At 43.0% G+C, this 15,406-nt stretch overlaps 1 protein-coding gene across 3 annotated transcripts in view; it reads left to right on the top strand.

Moving 5' to 3' along the window:
• CACNB4 (calcium voltage-gated channel auxiliary subunit beta 4) overlaps positions 1 to 15,406 on the top strand; it is a 76,095-nt gene that overhangs the window by 12,020 nt on the left and 48,669 nt on the right. The window lies entirely within an intron of this gene.

The raw sequence follows: 15,406 nt of genomic DNA, 5'->3' as shown, positions 1-15,406 counted from the left end.
AAAAGGAGGGGGGAAAAAAGACCAAGAAAGGAGAGGTGGAATCTGTCCCTGGTTTGTGTGCAGAGTCTGTGAGCACAAAATGTGGCTAGTGGCCCTGAAGAGTGGGTGACCTTCAGAACTCATCCTCTGCCACTTCATTCCCCCATTCTTCGGTGTCCTGGAAGGAAAAATTTCCCTTTTTCTTTAGGGGGCAGTTGGATGTGTCCTGGAGCAGCTTCCTCTGTTTTCATCCCTTTTTTTTTTTTTTTTTTTCCTTTCTGGTTTAGATCCTTCCCTTTTCCTTTGTGCCTGCAGAGTTTGGGTGGGGATTGGTGCAAGAAGGGGACAGCAGAAAGGCCACCAGGAGTCACCTGCTGCCACATGGTGCCCTCTCCATGGACACTCTGCCTGCCCAGCCTCTGCCCTCTCCTTTTTCCCAGGGATTTTTCCAGTTTGTAGGATTTCTGCAAGGCACTGAGATTGTCTTGACTTCAGCACGTGGTCCCTGTTCCCTCGGGGCCAAAACCTTCACAAAGGAAATTTCCTTGGTCCCAAAACCCATCCAGCCCGGCCTTGGATTCTCCCAGGGCTGGGAAATGTTTTATGGATTTATTTCAGGCACTCAAGGGTTCTTCTGCTCCAACCCATCCACAAGTGAGGGAGCAGCTCACATGACAAATCTCTTGATATTTTAAATTTCTTCGTGGTGGTGTGCTCTGGGTCCTCTCTGTGTTCAGTGCTGATTTGGGGAGGTTTTTGTGGGATTCTGTGATAAAAAACTGAGAATCCCCCACAGCCTCCCACCTGCCCCAGGTCCTGGCACCCCCAAATTCTTTCACCTGCAAACCTGGTGTCTGTGGTGGGTAAATGGGGGGTTACCACTCACAGGAAAAGCAGGAGCTGGGGAATTGCAAGCTGGTGTAATTTATGCAGGAGCAGTGTGGGGGAAATTGCAGCCCACTCCTGTTCCACATAAATTATGGATGTACCTCCTTGGAAATAGCTACAGAGGGGGTTCAGGGGATTTTTTTTTTTTTTTTTTATTTTTTTTTGCTAATGAATCATGCCCTGAATTTCTACAGTACCTACATTGACTCAAATGTCTCCTTTTGGCCCCACCTTTCTTTTTACATCTCCAAACTTTGGCTGAACTCACAGCTCTGGATGTTTCTTTATTTTCCTCACAACAGACCCATTCCTTGAAGACCCTAAAAAATTTACTCCCAGAGCTTTCCCCACGGGACAGTTTCCATCTGATGCTTTGGAGATCCCTGAAGAGATCCCTCAGCTATTTTTGAAGGATCTATGGGAATAAATGAGTGTTTAGGAAGGTGCAGTCTGCCCTTGTGTGCATATTTCCATGGATTTACAACCTTTGGAGCTGTGGCCTTTGAGCCAAAGCTCTGGGCAACACAAAAACTTTGGAATTGAGTAGGGAAAGAAAGGAATTGGAAGATATTCCTGAAGAAAATGAAGGATGCTGCTGCCCAATCTTGAATTTGGGGGTGTAAACCCCCAAATATATGAACCAGCAACATGAAAACTTTGGAATTGAGTAGGGAAAGAAAGGAATTGGAAGTTATTCCTGAAGGAAGTGAAGGATGCTGCTGCCCAGGGTGAATTTGGGGGGTGTAAAATGTAGATATAACATTGATATTGCTGCAGGCTGAGGGAGGATTTAGAGGAATCTAAATTAGGAATTATCCCAATGCCTTAGGAATTATCCACGAGGAATTTCTGGGCTGGGATCTGAGCTCCTCCAGTGCAGCACAGGGAGCAGCCTGGGAAGGGCTTTGGGGAGGATGTGGAAGGTGAAGAGAGGTTGTTTGGAACAGGAGAAGATGGAACAGCTTTGGACCTAAAATCAGCCAGCTCCAAGGATACAGAACGTTATGGGAAGGGGGAGTGGAAGTGTGATTTTCATGATAATAAAGGAGCGGGAGGAGGGCGTGGGCACCAGGGAGAGGGGTGGAATGAGGAGATGGAGGGGGGAGAGGAGGGGGTGGAATCATGGAAATCAAAATCCAGCCCTGGAAAACCATTCGGGTTTTGCCACGGAGGCAGAATTCTCAAGACGCTAAAGAGAGACACCAGGAATATTTTATTGTCTTGTGTGAGGAGCCTGCCTGGGCTATATTTAACCCATCTCATGTGTGCTGTCATGAAAATCTGTGCAGTTTCCTCCGTTTTCTGGCATTTTGGAAGCGCAATTATTGATGTTCCAGTGGAAGGTGTCGCTGCCCGTGGCGGGGGGTGGAACAGGATGAGCTTCGAGGTCCTTCCCGATGCCAAAGCAGCCCGGGATTGTGACTCAGTGCCACACGCAGCTCGTGTTTGGCAAATATCAGAGGGCTGCGGTTCAGGCCCTGGCCATATGTTAATGTGGAATATGCTAATGAGCAGCTAACGAGCAGGGAGGATGCTCTGCCCGAGTTTACAGCATCCCTTCCCTGCGGTCCGGGCAATTTCAGCTCTTCTGGCCCGGACAGGGGTAACTTTGCTCTCCACAGCAGTTCCAAGCTGTGCCTTTCTCCCATTCAGGTTTATAATTAGAACCTTTCCTCGGTACAATGTATTTTAATAAAATCCCTGGTTGGTTTTTTTTTTTTTTTTTTTCCTATTCAGTTCTATTCTTAGAACACTTTTCTTGGTAGAGGATATTTTAATGCAGCCCCAAATCCAAATGCACTGTGCTGATGGTTTCTGGCTCCCCAGTATCCCTGTGCCTCTGAACTGGTCCTGCTGTGTCCACCCACGAGTTGCTGGTTTGGAGGGGGTCAAATCCTTTGTTCCTTGAAAAGCCCTTTTTGGGTTGTACTTAAATTCAACATTTTGGGGTGGGATGAGTTTGCACTATTCCTGTGGAAACAAAATTCTGTGCACACTGAAACCCCCCCCCCCCCCCCCCCCCCAAATTCTGGAGCGTTTTTTGGAAATCCGTGCCCATCTGGAGGGAGAAGCCAGCAGGGAGGTGTCCTTGTGTTCATCACAGCTGCCTCCACTCCTGACACAGCAGATCCCAAGGCATCCCAAGGGATTTGCCTCCCTGACTTCCACGGTGGCAGCTGTGATTTGGTTTGAGCTCGAGGGGTTTAAGCTGGGCTTAGAGGGTGCCCTGAGCATCTGGCACATCTCCAGTTTGCCGTGCTCATCCCAGAATCCCGGAATGGTTTGGGTTGGAAGGGTTAAATCCCATCTTAATCCAGCCCTGCCATGGCAGGGACACCTCCCACCATCCCAGGCTGCTCCAGCCTGGCCTTGGGCACTCCCAGGGATCCAGGGGCAGCCACAGCAAATCTGGGAATTCCCAATTCCCAAAATCCCATCCATCCCTGCCCTCTGGCACTGGGAAGCCATTCCCTGTGTCCGAGTCTTTATCCAAATCCCCTCTCCAGAAACACTCCCCACATCCAGGGGAGCAGACACAAAATGTCCCTGTGCTTCCAGCAGGATTCCAGCAGCAATAATCATCTTCCAAAATGAAAAGTTTTGACCAAGGAAATCCTGTGTTTTCCCTGGAATGGAGGCTGGGACCATTTGGGCTGTGGGAGCACAGCTATGGGGGGATGCTCCTGGTTTGAGTCCTGTCCTAATTGGTCCTGGTTTGGATCCTGGTCCTGGTTTGAATCCTGGTCCTGGTTTGGATCCTGCCCCTGGTTTGGATCAGTTCCTGGTTTGGATCCTGATCCTGGTTTGGATCAGTTCTTGGTTTGGATCCTGCCCCTGGTTTGAATCCTGGTCCTGTTTTGGATCAGTTTGTGGTTTGGATCCTGGTCCTGGTTTGGATCCTGGTCCTGTTTTGGATCATTTCCCGGTTTGGATCAGCCCCAGGCTCTCCCATGGTTGGATTCCCTGTCTCAGCCACTCACATTTAATGCAGGATTTCAGTACAAACCCCCAGCTCTTGTCTAAACCATCAAATTCTGCTTTCGGCTCCACAAATGCTGTTTGGTGTTGTTGTTGTTGTTGCTTTTTCTCTCGGGGCTGCCCAGAATTTGGGCTGAGTCCTCTGAGCAGCAGATTTCTGCACTTTCTTTGTGTTTTGTCCTGGTTTTTTTTTTTTTTTTTTTTTTGTGAGTTTTTCCACCCTCATGCCATCAATCGAGGCATTTTGTAATAATGAAAACACTGAATTTAATGGGAATAAAATATTCTTGATCCTAGAAAAAATAGGAACAGCGTTTATAATAATATCAGACCACTGGGACATGTATTTATTTACACAGTTACTAATTACCCTCCAAAAGCCCCTTTTCACCAGATTATTTTTTAATCCTTATTTTTCAGGCAGGACCAACCTGGCAAATCCTGGCTCATGTGGGGAGCCCGGTTTTTCAGAGGCGTTTGTGGCAGTCTGCTCTGAGGTTCTTGTGCAGTGTTAGGATGAAATCCTCATGATTTATTAACGGGAATTTCATGGCTGTCAAATACAAAATTCCCATTTCTTTACAAGCTCAGATCCGTAGGAATTTTCCAAGAGAATTACAGGCAGGGAAGGAATTAAAAAGAAAAATTCCAGGCAGTAATTATGAAGAGAAATCCATGTGTGCGTACAGACTCAGGTGGCAGCAGGAGCTGAGTTTTTGGGATGAAATTCTGCAGTTCTGGTCCAAGCCACAGGATGGGGATGTTGGAACATCCCAATGCTCAGCATCGAGTCCTCACGACTTTTGAAGTCCTTTTCATAAATTAAATGTGGGGTTTAGATGATATATTTTAATATTTCTAATTTTTATATTTTTATTTTTTATATTTTAAAAATACTTTTGCAATTTTACATTTGTATTTTTTTATCGTTTCATATTTTTATATATATATTTTTTTTGTATTTTTCTATTTTTCAAAGTGCTGAGCACAGAGCTCGGCTCAGTTACAAAAATACCACAACCACAACGCGACTGATTTCCAGTGCTGCTGCTGCTGCTGATTTTCAGGGAATAATTTGCAGTGCTGGATGTCTGTAAAATGCCTGGATGGCTCCACCACACAGAGCTCCCTAAACTTATCAATAACCTGTAACTTATCAATAACTTGTAATTTATCAATAACCTGTAATTTATCCATAACTTGTAATTTATCAATAACTTGTGATTTATCAATAACTTGTAATTTATCAATGACTTGTAACTTATCAATACCAGAGACAGGTTGGATTTTTTTCTGTTGGGGTTTTTTGGTTGGGTGGTTTCTTACATTTCTCTCATCAACATTTTCTGTTGGGCAGGGATGGGTGAGATATTGGGATATTGGGATATTGGATATTGGATATTGGGATATTGGGATATTGGGATATTGGATATTGGGATATTGGATATTGGAATTTTGGGATTTTGGGATATTGGATATTGGGATATTGGATATTGGATATTGGGATATTGGATATTGGGATATTGGGATATTGGATATTGGATATTGGGATATTGGATATTGGATATTGGGATATTGGAATTTTGGGATTTTGGGATATTGGATATTGGGATATTGGATATTGGGATATTGGATATTGGGATATTGGAATTTTGGGATTTTGGGATATTGGATATTGGGATATTGGATATTGGATATTGGGATATTGGGATATTGGGATATTGGATATTGGGATATTGGGATTTTGGGATATTGGATATTGGGATATTGGGATATTGGGAATTGGGATATTGGATATTGGATATTGGATATTGGGATATTGGGATATTGGGATTTTGGATATTGGATATTGGATATTGGGAAGGAATTCCTGGCTGGGAGGGTGGGGAGGCCCTGGAATTAATGAATTCCTCATTGATTTCTCTCCTCTCCTCACAGAGCTGTTGGTTTAGGATAAAGTTGCATTAAAATATTTTATCCTGAGAGTAGAGGATGGGAATTCCAGCGCTTTTTTTTTGTTTTTTTTCTGAAGGAATTCCATGTTTTTGGTCAGCCCACAAATAAATCCAAATCCCCAGTGGGTGTCGTGGTGGGGGGGCATGGTGGCACTGCTGAGATTTGGGGGGATGCAAATTAAAAATTGGGGCTTTTGCACGCTAAAATCTTGGATTTTCTTCCAGATTAAACGTTTAAAAAAAAACTGGCAAAGGCAGATGGATTTGCCAATGGAAAACAAAATCCATTTGTGCTGCTTTGGCCCCATACAACTCTGAGAAATTGGATAAAAAGAAAATTCAGGAGGTGTGTCTGAATCACAGCTTTTCACCCCCAAAATTATCCATGTCCAGCTATCTGCTCCATAATATTATATTTTATACTTACATTTTTATATTATATTCTATTTTACATATCCCTATATATACAATATATATAATCATAAAAAATAAAATAATATAATATAATATAATATAATATAATATAATATAATATAATATAATATAATATAATATAATATATTTTATAGTTACATGTTAATATTATATTCTATTTTACATTACTTTTATATATATGAAGATATACATATCTTTACATATACAATATATATAATTATAAAAAATATATAATATAATAATATTATATTTTATACTTACATTCTAATATTCTATTTTATATTATCTTTATATATTAAATATATATCTTTTCTATATATCTTTATTTTTATATATATAAAAATTTTAGAATTTTTTTTTTTAATCCAAGTCTGCTTGGAAAACTTGCACGTGGAAACCAGCAGAGGGAAAAGTCTCTCCCAAGGTCTTCTCTGTGATGACTTTGTGGATTAATAATTTACTACTAATAATAATGAATAATAATGAATAATAATAATAATAATTATAAATCTAATAATAATAGTAAATTAAATAATAATAATTCGTTAATTAATTTTTAAAATATTTTTTAAATAAAGAATGATAAATAATTACATAATAACAAATAAATTAAAAAAAAATATCATTTTTAAGGAGCCTAAATCTGCTGGGTTGTGGGGCAGGGCTTTCTGCTCCTCCTTATCCTGCACTGGCTCAGCTTTGTGTTCTCAGAGCCCTAAAAATGTTCTGCTGATGTCAAATCTCTGCTCTCTCTTCCCCCCACGGGAGAAAATCTGGGAAAATCTCTAAAGATGGAATAATTGTGACTCATGGAGACGCTAATAAAAACTAAAAACTCCCACACGCTGCCACTGCCCGGGTTTGCTTATCCTAAATCATCGTAATTGCTGAAATTCCTCATATTTGGTGATTTTTGGGGGTTTGTTCACTAAATCAGGAGTTTCAGGAAATCTCCAGCTCCTGGCTCGTGCTGGTGGAAATAGTAAAGAATATTTATTTATTGCTTTTGCCCAGAATTGGGCGGCAATTATGACAAAACAAATTTATTCCGGGTTCTGCCGATCTCCATGGAAACCCACATGGAAAATTGCAACCCAAGGGCACTCCCGTGACAAATCCAGGAGTTCCAACCCCGATCAACTGATTCATCCTAGAGATTTTGGGGGGGAAAAAAAAAAAATCCCCCAAATGGAGACATTTCGCTGATAATTGCAGTGGGAATCCTGCTGGGAAAGGGAGGAGATGCTCGGGCTGGGGGCGTCTCTCCTGGCATATCCAACTTTGTGCTTTTGCAGAATTGTGCCACAGAATTTTCACTTTTCCAGCAGCGAGGAAGTGAGGGAGGACAAGTGGCTGTGGCAGGCAGAATTCCCAGGTGGAAAAATTTTGGTTATTTTTGGGTTATTATTTTTCCAAGATCATGGAGTCCAACATTGCCAGCACTGCCCCTGTCCCCAGTGTCACATCCCCAGGGCTGTGAAATCCCAGCAGGGATGGGGACAACACCTGAGCCCCTTTTCCATGAAGGAATTGTCCCAAAAAATCCACCCTGCCCTCCCCTGGCCCAGCCTGAGGCCGTTCCCTCTCCTCCTGTCCCTGTTCCCTGGGATAAGATCCCAAATCCCCCCGGCTGTCCCCTCCTGTCAGGGAATTCCAGAGAGGGAAAAGATCCCTCGGGATCCTCCTTTGCTGCAGCCTGAGCCCCTTCCCATTTCCCTCAGGAATTCTCCAGCCCCTTTCCCATTTCCCTCAGGAATTCTCCAGCCCCTTTCCCATTTCCCTCAGGAATTCTCCAGCCCCTTCCCCATTTCCCTCAGGAATTCTCCAGCCCCTTCCCCATTTCCCTCAGGAATTCTCCAGCCCTTTCCCAGCTCCCTCAGGAATTCTCCAGCCCTTTCCCAGCTCTGTTCCCCACTCTCAGGAGTAAAAGCTGACCTCAGCTGTTCCCAAACCAGCTGATTTGGAGCCACTTTCTCCCTGTGTATATTCATTTTTTCAAGTGTTTTGTAGCTGTGATTTTATTGAAATCAAAGAGAATTTTGTTTTCCCCACTTGTGGTGGAGAAGCTGTGGAATGAAAGCTGGGCTTGACTGATTTCTGATGTTCCTCTGTCTCCAGAAATGGAAATGTTGAGGAAAGCATTCCGTGGTACCCCCGTGCTGAAAGCCTTTCTCATGCTGGGCAGATTTTGCACATCCCTGGTGTATAAACGTGAGCTCTGTGCTCTGAGTCCTTCCGGGGGAGCTGCACAGGAACAGGGTCCTGATAAAGCCTCTGGCTGTTCCATGGGGTCACAGAACTTTGGGAAAGAGCTCTGGGATTGTCCAGCCCAACCGGGAAACCATTCCTGACTGAGATGCTGAGCCTTGGCACGTGCAGAGCCAGCAGGGAATGGAGCAGGAGAGCTGCTGGGGGAGAGGCAGGCAGGGAATCACGGAATATCCAGAGTGGGAAGGGAGCCACAGGGTCACTGATCTGCCTCCTGGCCCTGCACAGACACCCCAACAGTCCCAGGGCCTGAGAGTCCCAGAACAGTTTGGGTTGGAAAGGACCTTAAGGCCTATACCATCCCATTATCCCATCCCATCCCATTATCCCATCCCATTATTCCATTATCCCATCCCATTGATCCCATCCCATCCCATTATCCCAACCTATCCCATCCCATGGATCCCAATCCACTGATCCCATCCCATCCCATTGATCCCATCCCATTCTATCCTATCCTATTATCCCACCCCATCCCACCATCCCATCATCCCATTATCCCATTATCCCATCCCATCCCTTCCACTATCCCAACTGTCCCTGTCTGAGCTGGCCTTGGACACTCCCAAGGATGGGGAGGCCCCAGGTTTTCTGGGAATGCTCAGTGAGGTTGAAATGCAGCTGTAAAAACACCTCCTGTATTTGGTAATTCCCTTTTTTATCCCATCTCGAAGAGATCCTTGGAATCCTCCCTTGGATTGCCTCAGGACACAGGGTGTGGATTTCCTTGGGATTTTTTTTTTTTTCTCTTATTTTACATTTCCATATATCCATGTACACAAACAGGACAGGAACTGAGCAGTTGTCTCGAAGCTTTATTCCCTCACACCCATCAGTGTCATTTTACAGAACCCAGCAAGGGAGAGGGAACAGCTTCAGCTGCTGGCCCAGCACACCGAGCTCTCTTTGTTATAAAATCTTTTAACAACTTTCTAGCCAATAGCAGAATATTAAAAGCTGACAAGTGTTTGCTCAGGCCAGTTAATAAAGCTAAACTACATCCTGCTTGTTTGTAATAGCTTAAAACAATGGATAAAGCTCCATTATTAAGATTACATATTTTTATTATTTTGTTTAACACATTTTCCTGAGGTCTGTTGTTTCTTGTCCTTGCATCTTCAGCATTCTTGCATTTCTCCATCCTGACATTTATTTTCCCACAGCTTTTGAGAGTTTTATACCTTTTCTGTTTCCCACAACAGGGGAGCACAGGGCTGCTTTCCCCACTTTGTGTGGTGCCATTTCCTCCTCCTGGGAGTTTATTTTGTGTCATTTGTGGCTGTGCTGTGTAAGAGCAGAAGCAAGTTGGCAATTCTGTGTTCTCACCCAGACCACAGCTTGTCATTTTTTTGGGTTCATTTTTTGGGTGACTGGCCCAAATCCAGCCTGGGCTCACCAGCCTGTTTGTCTTGCCCACATTGAGGAGTGCTGGAAATCAGAGTCCAGGTCTCCAGAGCTGTTAATTAATGCACCTCCACTAATTGGCACTTCTTTCATGCGTTGGACTTCGACCAGCTCATTTGAAATAAGAAAATGACACTGTGTGTGGAGCATTCCTGTGCCACAAATGGCCACAAAGTGCTTATTCCATTCATTAAATGTATTTTGGGGATTTATGAATTGATTTGCCACGCTGAAAATGACTGTAAATTACCTGCGAGGAGGATTCTGGAATCACACATTGCTTTTGGGTTATTTGCTGGGGTTTTTTCTTTTGTGGTGGGCAAACTATGCCTGTGAGTTTTGCAACACAACAGCTTTGTCTGGAAATGGCTCCTCAAATTCCTAAAGCTGAAGTTTAATCTGCATTATGGATGTTGGGAGGGAATTTTGGAGCTATTGTCTGTCAGTGCTCAGCGGGGAGAGGAGGAATTTTCTGCAGTAGAAGGAATATTCTCATTACCCCTTCAGTACCTGCTCGTTTAAGATAAAGGCATTTAAGAGGCTGGTTTCAATTAGAGACATTTGGTATTTTAAGGAAATGTTTTCCTGGATGTATCAGCCCTGTCAAGCTTCACTTCTAGAGCTGGATATTCCCAGTTGGGAGCATAATTCAGTTCCTTTGTCACCTCTGCCCTTCCCACCCCCTCGCCACCCCCAAGGTTTAGGTGGGCTCTGCAGAAGATGAATAAACCCAAATTATCTGCACGAGGAGGAATTGAGGAATTCTCCAATTCCGTGGGGAGAGCAGGCACACAAATGTGTGGGCAGGAATGAGTCCAGGGACAAAAGAACCTGTTCAATCCTTAATGCCTGCTTCCTGCTGCTACGAAAAAAAGTATTCATAAAAACCCTTCCAATCTTCTTTTTTTTCCCCCATGACTCAGTCTGGGAAGCTGCTGTGCTGAACTGGGGTTAAATCCCCTGGTTTTAGGAGTGTGTGAGCCCAGCTTGGGGACCATCCATCCTTCACCTCTGATTGAAGAGCATTTGGCCCTTCCACACCTTCCCATGAACAAGATCAGGGCTATTGATGGATTTCTCACCGTGGATTTTCCCCATTTCCCTTTGTTGCAGGCACGTTCCACGTGTGGCTGCTGAATTTCAGTCACTCTGCAAGTTTTTAGTTTAGGTTGCTGTGTGTGGTGCTTATAACAACAAAAAAAAATAAAATCACCATGTCACCATTTTTAATTTATTAGCTAAATATATTATAACTGACTATAAAATAAATAAAAATAAATAAACATCTAAATCCAAACACAAAATTCCATCTCTCATACCTTTAATCCCAACCCTAATAATAATAAAAAAAAATTAAAAACAATAGGATGGGATGGGGGTCCCTCCCTTTTTCACCTGTGACACACAAAATCTGACAGCAGCTGGTGGGGAGGAGACAGAACCAAGGCTCCCAATCTCCCACTGGAACAATTTTCCAAGAAATTCACTGTGAAGTGACACCAGTGGGTTTTGTTGGTGCAAGACAGGAAAGTTTTTGGGGTAATCCTGATTTTGCCAGGCCTGCTCACACCCTGGTACCTGCCAGGCAGGTAAAAACACTCCCAGTGGGACATGGATGGGGACAAAGGGACACTGGAGCTGCCTGCCTGGATTCCCATTTGTTGGCAATTTCCCCTTCAGTGACCTTGGTTGTGTCCAATGATGAAGCAGAATTTGAACAGTAAAGTGGAATTATGGCTTTTTTTTTTTTTTTTTCCTTCCAAAATTCCCTTCATGTCCAGCCAATTTTCCTTCACTCACGATCAACAGAAATGATTTCAGATTATCCCATTCCCAGCTGGGTTTGGAACATCATCCTAAACCCAAAAGTCAAATTTCTGCCTGGAGAAAGCAGCCAGGAAAGCTCCACCTGCAGCTCTCTGGTTCATCCTACCCTGAGCCAAGAGGTGGCAGCAATATTCCCTCCTAAGACATTTGATGTTTTTCACATTAATATCATTTTAAATTGCAATAACGAGCTCTTTTCTTTCTAGCCTGAACTGGAACAAACCCAATTTTTCATCACTGCATCTGAAAATTTTGCTTCTAAGTTCTGGTCCAGCCCAAAAAAGTTTGGGACAAAGTAATAACCAGAATTCAGTGGAGTATTGGGTGTTTAAGCTGTTACTCTGCCCATCACAGCAGAGATTTTTGGAGAATAAAAAACAGTGGGAAGCATAAAATAGAAAAAAAAAAGTCAACTTTAGGTCCCTTCCTAAACCTGTTCCTGCCAAGGGATCAAGGTTGAAGTCAAAGCTTTACTTTTTATCCCTAAATTTTGCTAAGCACAACATGTAGAGCTACAGCAGGTGTAATATTCCAATATTCATGTCCAACCTTTTTTTAAGGCTAAGCTTTTCAAGGATAAACTAAGTTCATCATTTTAACAGAGCCTGGGCTAGTTCTCCATTTGGGATAAATAGATCCTTTTATGAATTTTAAGTTCTATCACCTTTTAATTCTGTGCTCCCTCATCTGGACATTGAATTAAATGCTGAGAACATGAGGTTCTGATCTGCTCCTCTATTGCTCATCGTGATTATAGGCAGAGCTGCCATTAGTTATTATTCTGCACACTCCCAATTAGAATATTCTGTTTTCTGCTTGTAACTCTGTCAGGCTGAGCTGCTCAGGCTGAATTTTTTTCCATTTTTTGCTCTCAAGTGAACTCCAATTCTCACTTGAAATATAATGGAAATAAAAGTCCTTCAACATTTTTGGAGGCCACAGAAAATATTAGACATTGAATATTGATATTTCATATTTATTCCTAATTTTTGCTTCCTGTCTTGTAGGCAGTTTTAGATCCAGGACAGAACTTTCAGAGGTTTATTTAGAGTTTATTTATTTATTTATTTATTTAGAGTTTGGGGTTTTTTAAGTCATCTCTGTAGGGATGTTGTGAAAGACTGGAATAAATGAATTATTCTGTTCTTTTTTTAATGCAGGGTTTGAGAGATTAGGGAAAACGCAGGTCTGAACCAGCATGGAAGAGTCAGAGGGAAAAATATTAGCATTTTATATAAATCAGGTAATCAGAAATTACCTGATTTAATCAAGTTTCAGGGACTTGGAGCAGCCTGGGACAGTGGGAGGTGTCTGTGCCCATGGCAGGGGTGGGATGGGATCAGTTTAAGGTCCCTTCCAACCCAAACCATTCTGGGATTTTGGGATTTTGGGATTCTGGGATTTTAGGATTCTGTGAATTACACGTGGCTTTTCAGATCTGTAGCACAAGGGTGGGCTCTGCTGCTGCAGGGAGTTTTGGAATGATATTTGGAATGATGTTTGGAATGATGTTTGGAATGATATTAGGAATTATGTTTGGAATTATACTTGGAATAATATTTGGAATGATATTTGGAATGATGTTTGGAATGATGTTTGGAATGATATTTGGAATGATGTTTGGAATTATGTTTTTCTCTTTTGTAAGGCAAAGGCAAAGGTATTTTCAGTCCTTTCTGGGTTTGTAAAAGGACTCACACTGGAGGATTTGGAGGTGCTGGATGAATGAAGTGAGAATTGCAGGAGTTTCTCACCCTGAGCACAACAGGGATGGCTCCTTCATCCCAAATTCCCTCCTGGCTCTGGGGGGGATGGCAGTGCCCAGAGATCCCTGAATTCCTGTCCTGTCCCGTGTCACTGCTGTCCCTGGAGCTGCTGGAGCACACCTGGCTCCAGGTGTCCCTGCAGGGAGAGCAGAGGGAGAAACAGGGGGAATTTCTGAGTTTTGGGAGTCTGTTTTGAGCCATCCCACCTCGCTGGAAAGATCCCAAGTCCTTCCACTGGAAATGCTTCCTTCAAGAATTTCCAGTGGAAGGAAATGAACCTTTCCAGTGGAGAAATATCAGAAATACAGAAAGGGAATGAACCTTTCCAGTGGAGACACAGAAATACAGAGAGGGAATGAACCTTTCCAGTGGAGACACAGAAATACAGAATTAGGGAATGAACCTCTCCAGTGGAGAAACATCAGAAATAGAGAAAGAGAATGAACCTCTGCAGTAGAGAAACATCAGAAATACAGAAACAGGGTTTTTAGGTGTTCCAGAGCAGTCCCATAAGGAAGATGAGGACTCATCATTTTCAGGATTTTTCCACAGATTGTGTGTTCTGCTCCTGGATGGTGAGAACATCACAGAGTCATCATTTCATCAGGTACAGAAGGAGAGGTCTCCCAGAGCCTTTACAGGAAAGGAACACAACTCACTTAAATATGCAGAGCTAAAGCCAGGAATATTTGTTCTTCTCAGCTCAGCTCCCAAGCACTCTGGCTAAATATTTCCAGAAATCAGGTTGGACAAGTGGTTCCTCCTTCATTGATCTGTTGTTTCTGGATCACTTTCTCCACTTGGACTGGAGTCATGGAAATCTACTGCAGGGAACTGAGGGGTTTCCTGTCGTCCCCTGCCATGAAATCCCAAGTGCTGTGCTGCAGCCTATGGTAATTGGATTATAAAGCAGAGGGAAAGGCAATAAAATCAGCAGCCTCATCAAGGCATCCCTGTAAAATCCCAAAGGGGAAGCAGAAAACTGGAGATGAAGTTGAGTCTGCCTAGTTTTTATTTTTCTTTCTTTCTTTTTTTTTTTTTTTTTTTTTATTCCTTCGACCTCTTAACAAGAACAGCAAATTCTCCTTAGCACTGGGATTTAAAAGCTCTGTGTCAGACTCTTTTAAAGACAGCCTTTGCCCTACTCCTTGAACCTAAAACCAAAATAAAAGGTGTGGTTTTACTAGTTTAGCTAAAGGAAAAGATAATCTCCACGGGATCCTGCATTTTACAGAAGCTGGGATTTCATTTCAGCTTGCAGGGTTGTCTGTTTGCTCACTCAAGGCTTTGTTTTCTCGAAAGAACTATTACACGACAATCATCATTTATCAAAAATACATTTCGAGCCACCTTTTCATGAGTGCCACAAATATTTAAATATTTAAATGCATCTGGGAAACGAACACCGACCAGGAGCTTTCTGGGCTGTTTGTTTATTGTGACACTGGAAAAATCTTTCAGTCCATTGCTCTGGAGAGGTTAAATCTTCCCTGATGGCATTCCCAGCACATTCCCAGTGCTCCTTCTGCCTGCAGGTTTGCTGTTCCCATTGCCAGGGGGAGGATTGCAGCCCTGCTGGGCGTGCTCCAGGATTGATGGGGTTTTCCAGGATGCCTTTATCTGCTTGGGTAAAATAGCAGCAGCTTCCCATAAAGTTTTGTAATTGGTTTTTAGGGAGGTTTTTGCCATCATTCCAAGAGTTGCAGGTGAAAGTGTGGCACAGAAACTCAGCATCAGCACTTATGGCAGCTCAGGAGATTGATTAACATTCATCAGGAAAGCAGAGGAGCTTCAAAGAAGGAATAAAACAAGTGTTTAATCCTTTGGCCCAAAAAAAAAAAAAAAATTTGGATCTTCCTTAAAAACAGAACCCCCCCCATCTCCCTTCCAGCAAGGAAATGTGAA

Source organism: Sturnus vulgaris, chromosome 7, assembly GCF_052056855.1.
Source record: "Sturnus vulgaris isolate bStuVul1 chromosome 7, bStuVul1.hap1, whole genome shotgun sequence".
NCBI classification, from domain to species: Eukaryota; Metazoa; Chordata; class Aves; order Passeriformes; family Sturnidae; genus Sturnus; species Sturnus vulgaris.
This window is presented reverse-complemented; position numbering and strand designations above follow the sequence as displayed.